The following is a 10,435-nucleotide window of genomic DNA, read 5'->3' on the forward strand; positions in this document are numbered from 1 at the left end:
CCTTGGTTGTGAACACTTGGTTTCACAAAAACAATGACCTTACGTAGTTAAAAAAAGATTTTATCTTCTCAAAAAGAGTTTTACAGACTACCTTAGGTATTTTCACAATGACACCAAATGAACTCTTAACTTTTCCAGATCCCAAGAGAAACAAATCCCAGAACTGTTTGTCAAAAAGACAAACATACACAGGTCAAATGAATTAGAGCCTCTTCAAACTACACTAACCATTGACAAATACAGAGCACTCCATCAAACAAGGTCCTGGTTAAAAAAAAAAAGACAAAACAAAACAAAACTGCCCCACATACCCCACATGCCAAGCACAGTACACAGATGAAACAACTTCCAAGCCTTTCATAAAATAAAAGCTGACATTAGAACCCAAGGAAAGGTTTCAAAAAACATTCAGTAGAAGCATCTCACTGATGACTAGCAGCTTCCTCTTCCTAGTCTTAGTAACACACAAGCAACTTAAACCCTTCCCTTGCCTAAGAAGTCCCCCCACTCCCACACAAGTTACTCAAGCATTTTGCTTTAACTTCTCGATGCAGCTCCTTATTTGAGACTGTTTTACCAAAACCATACCTTAAATACATTCAAGCATAAGAGGCTATCAATACAAACTGCCGATGCCCAACTCAGAAAACCAAAATAGCATGGAGTAACTTGAAATCACAGGGGAAACACTCATTACCCCTTTATTTATGCTGCCTACCTCTCCCACTAGAATTTTCCAAAAGATTTTTAGAATCTTTTACTCCTTCAGTGTTTGGAAGTAGCCTTGAAGATCTCAGCAACATTTAAGTCCTTGACAGATAGAAACATGCTTTTCAGATGTTCCATAGAAATACAGCTAACAGTGATGAAACTGTGCACAGATGATGTCAAGTCACTATTTGTGTGTTCCTCAGAGAAGTACCAGAAGCATACAAACACCAAAAAAGGTGAGCTTCCCCAAGGACTTGGCTTGTGAACCCTAGGAGCAGCATACAACAATTGTAAACACTTGGCTGCTGCCACAATCATAACTGAAAGAAATCAAAGGCTGATGCTCCATCTAAGGGTACTCTACCTCGCATGTCCAGACGTTGCCCAATATTCCAGCACCCACTTCTCTACAGCAACACCAGATCTGGCTACTCTAACCTCTACAGCCAGCACACCACCATTTAAAAAGCCACCCCTGGCTTTCAGACGGGGGCAGGAAAGTCCTGAAGACTGAGGTTACAGGCCACTGCACTACAGAAGTTACTGTCTTACCATCACCTATCATCACATGTAGTGGCAGAATTGTACATTAAAAAAAAAACACCACACTAGCTAAAAATATTCTACAGGTTATTTTGGAAAAGCTAGGTTGATCACATCTACAGATAAACACTAGCGTTCTTTCTGTATCTGTGAATTTCACCCTCGCTACTCCCATGCAGCAGCTTTTTTGGCACCTACAGTAAATTACCAAAATCTTAGAAATTTGTTACTGCTATATATTTCTACCATTTTACCCAGTGTTTTTCAGAAACATTAAGAGCATCAGGCTGACTACATCAGTTGTCACAGTGATTTGCTTTCTGTTCATCAACAAATCAGTTGCTACAGACAATAACATTACAACTGAAATGTTCATTCTTTGAATTTAATGCAGTAACTTTTCAAGTACTGTGCAGCAAAAGGTGCTTCTCATCGCTTGACTCTGCTCTAAGAGGAGATGATCTCTCTCCTACGCAGATCAGAAATATTTTGCAAGAACATGATTAAGTGCTATTTTCTACAATAAAAAGCGAATGTTCTTGTATAAGTGACTAGAATTAACACAATTATATTTTGTCATTTATATGATGAACAGCTTAACTGTACTAACCTAAGTAAGCACTTTCATGGTTTGGGGGAAACGATGGCTGCTACATGCCACTTCTGCATATCTGCTCCTGGCAACGAGCAACATAAGACCATATTCCATACTTAAAATAACACTGTCACAGGCACTGAAGGAATTTTTATGTAATCTCATCAAGCTTTAGGCTTTTATGGCAATTTAAATATGAAGAGAACTGAAATGGGGAAAGTGCATTTTAATTTTGCGAACTCCAGTAGTCTGTACACTTTCCACTAAAATGTTTAGAAAGCACAAATTTTAAGGATTAAATAAATCCTAAGAAGCTAAGTAATTGAATAATATCAGGTATGCTGCTTTACTAGTCATACCTGAAATAACTGCCAGTTATTTTAAAGATATGAAAAAGAGCTCCGTGGGGAAAACCCCGACGTAGGCTCCAGGCTCCCGCAATAGTATTAAAAAAAAAAAAAAAAAAACCACCCGCAGCTTCATAACAACAACCTGACTGAGCAGACTTCACACTCCCCTCAGCAACCGCGGTCCGAAGCCGGGTCCCGCTCCCCACCGGACGGCGAGGCCCGGCCGCGCAGCCCCGCCTCCTGCGCCGAGACCCCGCCGGCCAGGCGCAGCTTGCACCCCGCCGTCCGCCTCGCCGCCGGTGTTTGACAGACCCCGCCGCCGCCCCCCCGAGCCCAGGCACTGCCCGCCCCGCCGGGCCGCCCTCCCCCGGCTTCCACACAGGATGAGAGAAACGCGTCTCCCGCGCCCGGGGCAGGGGGGCGGCAGCGGCCGAAGCCGTGCCCGGGCGTGGCGCTTGCCGAAGGCCGGGGGAGGAGGAGGATCCCAGCCGAGCAGCCAGGCCGGGCTCGGGGCCTCGCACAAAATGGCTCTAAGTGCTTCCGCTCCTCCCCCCGCTCGAGGTGAGGGATGGAGCCGCCGCCACCACCGCCGGGGTTTGGCGCCCCGGGACCGTGAGGTGCTTAGTCCCCACCGCAGGCCCTGCTACCTCCCCGCGATGGGGGAAAGCGGCGGTACCGGGGAAGGGGGGCGGCGAGGGGTAGGAGGAGGAGCGCTCCGCGGCCACTCACCTCCCGGTGGAGGGCCTCGCTCTCCCAGCGCACTAGTTGCCTGGGCCGCACCCGTCACATCGAGGGCGAAACGCCGCCGCTGCCGCTCACACCTGCCGCCACCTCTGCCGCTCGCAGCCGGCTCTACCGGGACCGCCGCTCCGCAGCCGGGATCGCCGCCGCGTCTCCCCCTTCGCCCGGGCTCCCTGGCGCGCCGTTCCCGCCTGCTCTTTATTTGCGGATTCTCTGCGCTACAAAATGGCGCCCAAGGAGGAAATGAGCGCCCGGTCGCCCCGCCCACCCGCCCCGCCTGAGGTGCGGGGGAGCTGCGCGCGCAGCCGGCGCGGCACGGGCACCCCGCGGCATAGGGAGACCGGCAGCGGGACCCCGGTCTGCCCATGGGAAGCTCGCCCCGCGGGAAGGCGGCGGCGGGACGCCTTGGCGCCACGACGGTTTCCTTGGGTTATTTGAACGTTGATTTTAAAGCCCGTCAGTTAAACGGACGGAGGGATGGGGGCGGGGCAGCCAGCCGCGGAGCACTCTGGGACGGGCGGAAGGATACGGGCGCTGCGCGAGGGCCGGCGGCGAGGTGGCCGGTCTCTGCCTCCTCAGCGAGCGGGAGGGCTCGCTCACGGTCGCCTCACGGCGCTCAGCCTCCGCCGGCCGCCGTCTCCCCCGTGAAACCGGCTGACGGGGAGTCCCGGGGGAGGGTGTGTGTGCGCGCGGCGCTGCCTGGGAAAGCTGCTCGGCGCCCCCCTGGGAGGCTGACGGGAAAAATGGCATCTCCGGAAAGGAAAAGCGCGCGTAGTGGTTAATAAACACGCAAGATGGGCGCCGGCTCTCTCGGCTTGTCTTGTCGGGCTTCCTGCCCCGTCTGCCGGGTCGGTGAGCGATCGTTTTCATTCTGCTCTCCCGAGCTCGGTGGTGTCGGTGCAAGTCAGTGCTGTCAACCGGCAATGAGAAAAGAAGGTAGTTGTATTCAAGGAATGGTCTGGGCTGGAAGGGACCTTAAAGATCATCTCATTCCAACCCCCCTGCCATGGGCAGGGACACCTCCACTAGAGCAGGTTGCTCAAAGCCCCATCCAGCCTGGCCTTAAACACCTCCAGGGATGGGGCATCCACAACTTCCCTGGGAAACCTGTTCCAGTGCCTCACCACCCTCACAGTGAAAAATTTCTTCCTGATACCTAATCTAAATCTACTTTTCAGTTTGAAACCATTACCCCTTATTCTGTTCCAGCAGCTTCCAAATAAATTAACCTTCAGTTTCAACATTTGGGGAAAAATAAAGAATAAAGCATACTGTTGGCCTTAATTGCAGCTTAACACTGAGCCACTACTTTAAAATTGAACTCACCTTCCTTATTATGATTTCTCAAGCAATGTTATTAGGACAAATAAATACATTCCCCTCTTTCCAGCAAAGTCATAAAGCCTTTGTAGGCTAAATTAGCCTGTCAGCGGGGTTGTGCAGGTGTAATTGATCGTCACTCACAACACTGTTTTTGAAGATGCTTCAGAAATGTGCTTTCTTGACTCCATTACTGTTAGCAGAAAGAACATTAGCTACAGAATAGATTTCAAAGTACAGTTCCCCACAGGTGTATATATATATAAACACACATTTTCAGTGAGAAGCTTGAAATATTCTGAAGACCATGCTGTGCTATAAGTGATTTGGCTTGGTTACCCAACAAGGGTAAGCATGATGTAACTGGTCAGAGGGTGAGAATTAACTCCTTTGAACTCTTCTTATTTTTAAACTGAAAAAGAGATGCTGTGGTTACTGTTGAGGGTTTCCTGCTCCTGCCTCTGGTTTCCTCTGAAAATACCTTGCAGGTACTTGTTTTAAGCTTTCAAGATACTAATTAACAGATGAAGCCACCACAGGATACAGCATCATGGATGAGGCACTGAAATATCAGAGTAGTCCTTAATATGAACGTTAATGTAGCAAATTGTATTGATTTCTTCATGCACAACTGTAAACATTACAATACTAAAAATGCTTATAAGCCAAGTAGGACAAGAAATTGAAACTTTTTCCATGTAATAGGGAGGCAGAGTTGTACTTCAGGCTATTTCTGTTCTGCGTATTTCTATTCTCTATATAAATTGCCTAATGTTTTCTATATGATCTCCTGATATTTCCCTGGAGTTTGGCTACTCTTTATTATGTTCAGAAAGCAGGCCTCCCTTCTGTTTTTTTTTAATAGCACAGATAAAGGTCTAGCTCAGATAGACCATACGGTGCAGGATCTTAAACTGGTGCCTGTTGTTTGTGTTCCTGATCATGTAGAAAATATTCCTGTGTATTTTATTTTTTTTTTTTGCCCCTTGTAAGCACTTAGTTATTTAAAATTTATCTTTACAGGTGTGGATTACATTTGTGGGAAACGTGCTAGCAAGAGGTAGGCAGCCAGAGACATCTAGAGGCACAAGGAATCAGTCTGCAGAGCTTTGTGTTTTGGCCTTCTTTCTGTCCCTTCAAATTCACACGTGTGTTATCAGCCTACACTTAACATTTTTTGTTGGAGAAAATAAGAGCAGCAATTTGTTAACCTGTCCTCTGATACTTCTGGGAGGAGGACATTTAGATGAAATAGTCTTTTATTCTCTTTGCACATCACCTAACACAATGAGAACCAATGTGGGATTTTTTGGTGCTACTGGAATAAATGTGTTGACACCTGTGTTGGGTTGTGTTACACCAAGATAATGGGAGTTAATTTGCTTTTAAAGTAATAGGTGCTATAAAATAACCCCCAGCAGCACTGTGTGTCCTCAGATGAGAGGACACGTAATGATCCATCCAAACACCAACAAAAAAGCAAAATTCGTAAGTTCAATCATCTATAACGATAAGATGAAATGGGAACCAGATTATGAACCTGCGGGCAGGACAGCTTGCTGTAATTAACACAATAAATTAATATATTTAAGGTGGAAATAACCACTTCACTTTAATTAAGTATATAGTGTTTGTATCTGTTTCAGAGGTCATGTGAATTGTATGGTAAAATTGCTGCAGACTCCCTCTTCGAGGTTTGGCTTTGATGGCAAAGTTGGTTAAAAGAATAGGAAGTGGGTCCTGATGCAGCCATTGCTGTCACCGGGGTGAACCCCTGCACCCCCACCCTCCTCCTGGCGCCCCTTCCACCTCCAGGGCCTGCTTGGGGGAAACAGGGCTCTTTAGTTTGTTTGTTTGTTTTCATAGAATGATCTGGGTTGGAAGGGACCTTACGGATCATACAGTTCCAATCACCTGCCACGGGCAGGGACACCTCCCACTAGAGCAGGTTGCTCAAAGCCCCATCCAGCCTGGCCCTAAACACCTCCAGGGATGGGGCATCCACAACTTCTCTGGGCAACCTGTTCCAGTGCCTCACCACTCTCGTACTGAAAATTTCATCCTGATATCTAATCTAAATCTACCCTTCAGTTTAAAACCATTACCCCTTGTACTACTGCTCCACTCCCTGATGAGGAGTCCCTCTCCGGCTCTCCTGTAGGCTCCCTTCAGATACTGGAAGGCTGCTATAAGGTCTCCCCAGAGCCTTCTCTTCTCCAGGCTGAACAACCCCAGCTCTCTCAGCCTGCCTTCACAGGAGAGGTGCTCCAGCCCTCTGATCGGCTTCATGGCCCTCCACTGGGCTCGCCCCAACAGGTCCATGTCCTTCTTACGCTGGGTGCTCCAGAGCTGGACACAGTCCTTCGGGTGGGGGTTCTCACCAGAGCAGAGGGGCAGAATCACCTCCCTCGCCTGCCCATCCATCCATCCATATGGCCTCATCCAGTTGTAGGCTCTTTGAGTGACAGCGTGTCGTTCTTTAACTTAATTACCCATTAACGGGAAGGCTCTCAATTGTTTTTACCTGCCCGGCTCGGGGTTTCCTTTTCGCCCCTCGGGTGGGCCCGCCCGGCAGCCAGCAGGAACAGCGCAGACACCGCGGCGCTCCCGAGCTTGGAGGGACGCTCTCCGGCACCTTTTTTGGGGTTTTTTTTTCCCGGTGTTTCTGTCCTCAGCCCGTCGCGCCCTCGCGTGGGCCGCTGCCCCCCAGCCTGCCGGCGGGCCGTTCCCGCGCTGGGGAGGGGGGGGGGGCGCTGCGGAGGTCCTGGCGCGCGGCTCGGCGCTTCCCGCCGGCAGCGCGAGCGCCCTCTCCTTCCCGCGGCGAGAGGCCGGGGGGGAGGAGGGGAACGCAAGGGAAACTGTCTACGGGTATAAAAGACTCATGAAGTGGAAGTGGGAAGGGAAGGGAGGGGAGGGGAGGGGAAGGGAGGGGAAGGGAGGGGAAGGGAGATAAAACGTTATTCAGAAGAAAAAAAGCCCGGTGTTGGCAGTAGTGTGATGTACAGTCCTTAGCGTTTGGAAGTACCTCAAAATATCGGGAACTACAGAAAGGCTCATCAGCTCTTGCAAGGGATGTCCTTGGCTTGCAAGGACGCGAGATGGAGGAAAACAGCAAAGCAGCGGTACATCTGCTGCTGGAGCAGAGGGGGAGCGTGGGGCGGAGGGGGGGTGTCCCTAGAAAAGGCTGCTGTGGCCCACAGGGGTGGGAGAACAGTGGAACGTATGGGTTGCTGCGCCGTGAGGAAAGTGATACGGAGAAGTCCCTCAGGTAATGTCTAGGTAAAGATCTGGACAGCAAAAAAACCAAATTTGACATCCGTAAGTTCTCCCTCTCTTACAGAAGTTTCCCGAATACTAGGCTGCAGGCTGAATGGTTTCTATATATCCCTTGATAAGATGTTGTTAAGGGTCTTACTGGAATTGTCACATATTTTTCTTCCATTTTTAAAGCCAGAAGTAATTAAAACTTCTTCAGAAAGCTCTTATAAGGACTTATCTTTTAATTACCAGTACTTTTTTAGATATTTATATATAAATATGTATATTTTTATATATATACATAAAAGACTCTGTGAGAGCATATAAAATCAGCAGTTTGATCGTGTACAGCCCCACAGGGCCAATTAGATTTGCAACGCTTGTCTCCAAGCAGCAGCACTTGCGATGCTCCCAGGCACCTGTGAACTGGTCCGGAACGTTGTTCCTGTTAGGGGGCTGACCACAGCCGTGAGGGAACTCCAGAGCCTCTCCTGAAGAACGTCCCCTGACTGATAATCAGGCAGGACACAATTACAGCCAAATTGTGACTCGAGTCGAATTCAATTTTGGGATGCTTGATAAATACTGCAAGTTTGCGTTGGAAGTACAGGTGTGCATATTGTTGCTAAGGTTATAAACCCAGGTATTTACTATACCCGTTTTTTAAACCATAGAATGGCCATGATGGTTTTAATAATGCAAAGGTTTTTCTGTCTGAGGGGAAGACAGCATTTTTTATTAAGCACTGATTAGATTATGAGCTTTCCCTGACAAAAACAGATTCAAGGAAAACGCAGATTGCTCGTAACACAGCCAAGAACATTTTTTTTGCCTATCAGGAACTTGATTTCCAAGGACCCAGTCAGTCAAGTTGGAGTTTGAGGCTGAGGAATTCTAGAAAATGTAAATCTCATCCTCGCTGGGAAAACAGTTTCCCAAGTGCCCTATATAACCTGACATGATGTCACAGTATGTACAGAAAGGGAAAGGCTTCCTCAGATCTTTCCCAAGCCTTTCCCAAGGCTCTGGTTTTCAAGAAATGATGCTTGTTTTGCTTGTAAAAGGTGCAGCTTAGTTTTTATCAAGCTGGTATTCCCAGCAATAGTATTTTTGTAAATATTCACCGACCAGGTGTCAGATTTATGGTAAAAAGCAAAGGTTTCACATTTCAGTAACAACACTGATCTCTGTAAAGGTTAAATTTAGGAAATATTTTTTAGCAGAAGAGTAGTTTAATGAACACTAAAATGCTCTAAATTTTAGTCTGTTTCTGATAAAACTGAGCCGCCATTACCAAATGAAAATGCCAAAATATTTGCACTTTGAGTATTTCACATAAGGCACAAGTCCACTTCATTGTGTTCACAGAAAGGTAATAAATAAACTTTGTGCAACATAGCTTTACTCTTTTACTAACAGCAAGTAAGCTCTCTGTTCTGAATTGATGTCCTTATTTTTACTGATTTACTTCATTTCCCAGAGCTTGCATTTCCAAGAAATGGTAAAATGTACCAGCATAGGGCAGTAGTTTGCTCTTCGGTATTATGCTGCTCATTAACTACACTGAATTTAAAAGCCCAGCTGCCTAGTCATGTTTAATAGGTTTTTTTTTTCTACATTTAAATAACTTAACTTTGATGTGTACCATACATGTTTCATAATTATTTGCCTTTGTGCAAGTACTGCGTTACTTTGTTCCTTTCCGTGTTCCTTTTATGCGTTTGGATCTCAATCCTGGCCACCGTCCAAGCAGAGTGAAATAGTGTACTGCAAGTCCGATAAAGATACCAAGGTAAAACTCGTTCATCTCTGTCGTTCCAGGGTGGCCCAACGTCACAGCCCGGTCCATCGCTCCTGCTGAGTTACAAAACAGTTCTGCCGTTTGGGGCCGAAAGCAAAGGCGCAACCAATCGGCTGGAGCTGCTTCCCATTCAAACTCCTTCCGTCCGTTAGTGGATTAAAGGTGAAGTGTGGGCAGGGAAGGGGCTGAAGCCTCACTTTATGCTCTATTAAGTATTTGTAGTGATAATTGTGAAGTTTTAAATACAAGGGAATCCTCTCTGTAGGGCTTACTTCAGGTACATTGTCGCTTTTGGACTTTGCACACCTGCTAACGTTTAGTGTTAAGCTGAGCTCATCCTACATTATTGATTTTGTATTTGCATTGATGACCTTAAGTTGTAATCAGTTAAATATTACATTAAGAATGATGTATTGGTATGTGGTACAGTTGATAAACCAGGTTACTTGGTGCTGCCCTCATGCTTCTATATTGCTCATTCTCTACTGAATTTTGAAAAGGTGCAGGGACTACATTCGATCTTACAGGGTTGCTCTGGAGCTGTACAATATTTTCTGAACCAATGATTCTGTATTGCTTAACATCATATATTCCTGATTTTCCCTTGTATGGTAGGTCTACTCATTACTTACAATGAGTCTTTTGAAAAGACACCAAACACGTTTTTCCCACCCAGATTTAATGTGAGGTCTTTGTTAGTGTTACCAGCTGCCCTGAGTGCACAGCATCATTAAAGAAAGGCTGTAGCATCTGCCTGTTGCCAATTAATGCATCCTTAGGAGACTGGTAGATTGGTCCACATAACCATTTGGCTGCCCATGGGATTTTCCAGAGATTTCTTTTCCTGAAGATATCTGAGGGGATTCTTCTCTTGCTAAAAGCTGGAAACCCCAAAGTAACTGAAGAAATCTTATGGCACGCGGTTCCCTCCTTTGGCCTTATCCTTCAGTCAGACTGAAATACCTAAGAGGAGAAACCTACTTTGAGTGTTTGAGTTACTCTGACCAGTGTGGTTTAACAGAATTATTGGTGAAGTCTAGGCTAACAGCCTTGCTTCCCGTAGCTGAAGTGGGTTTTTTTCCTATCTAGTGATGCTGTAGCTTTTTACATTGTAAA

General features: G+C 46.8%; 1 protein-coding gene across 4 annotated transcripts in view; it reads right to left on the reverse strand.

Annotated features, from left to right (window-relative positions):
* Positions 1–3,202, reverse strand: part of WTAP (WT1 associated protein) — a 28,426-nt gene extending 25,224 nt beyond the window's left edge. The window contains exon 1 of one of the 4 annotated variants that reach the window (XR_012463197.1): positions 2,929–3,196. The gene's annotated coding sequence lies outside the window, so the exon portion shown is untranslated. Of the gene's footprint in view, positions 1–2,928 lie in introns of all 4 variants that reach the window. The other 3 variants (XM_074144208.1, XM_074144207.1, XM_074144209.1) reach the window with 3 other exon arrangements.
* Between the last annotated feature and the right edge of the window lie 7,233 nt (positions 3,203–10,435).

The sequence above is a fragment of the Numenius arquata genome, chromosome 2 (genome assembly GCF_964106895.1).
Source record: "Numenius arquata chromosome 2, bNumArq3.hap1.1, whole genome shotgun sequence".
NCBI lineage: Eukaryota > Metazoa > Chordata > Aves > Charadriiformes > Scolopacidae > Numenius > Numenius arquata.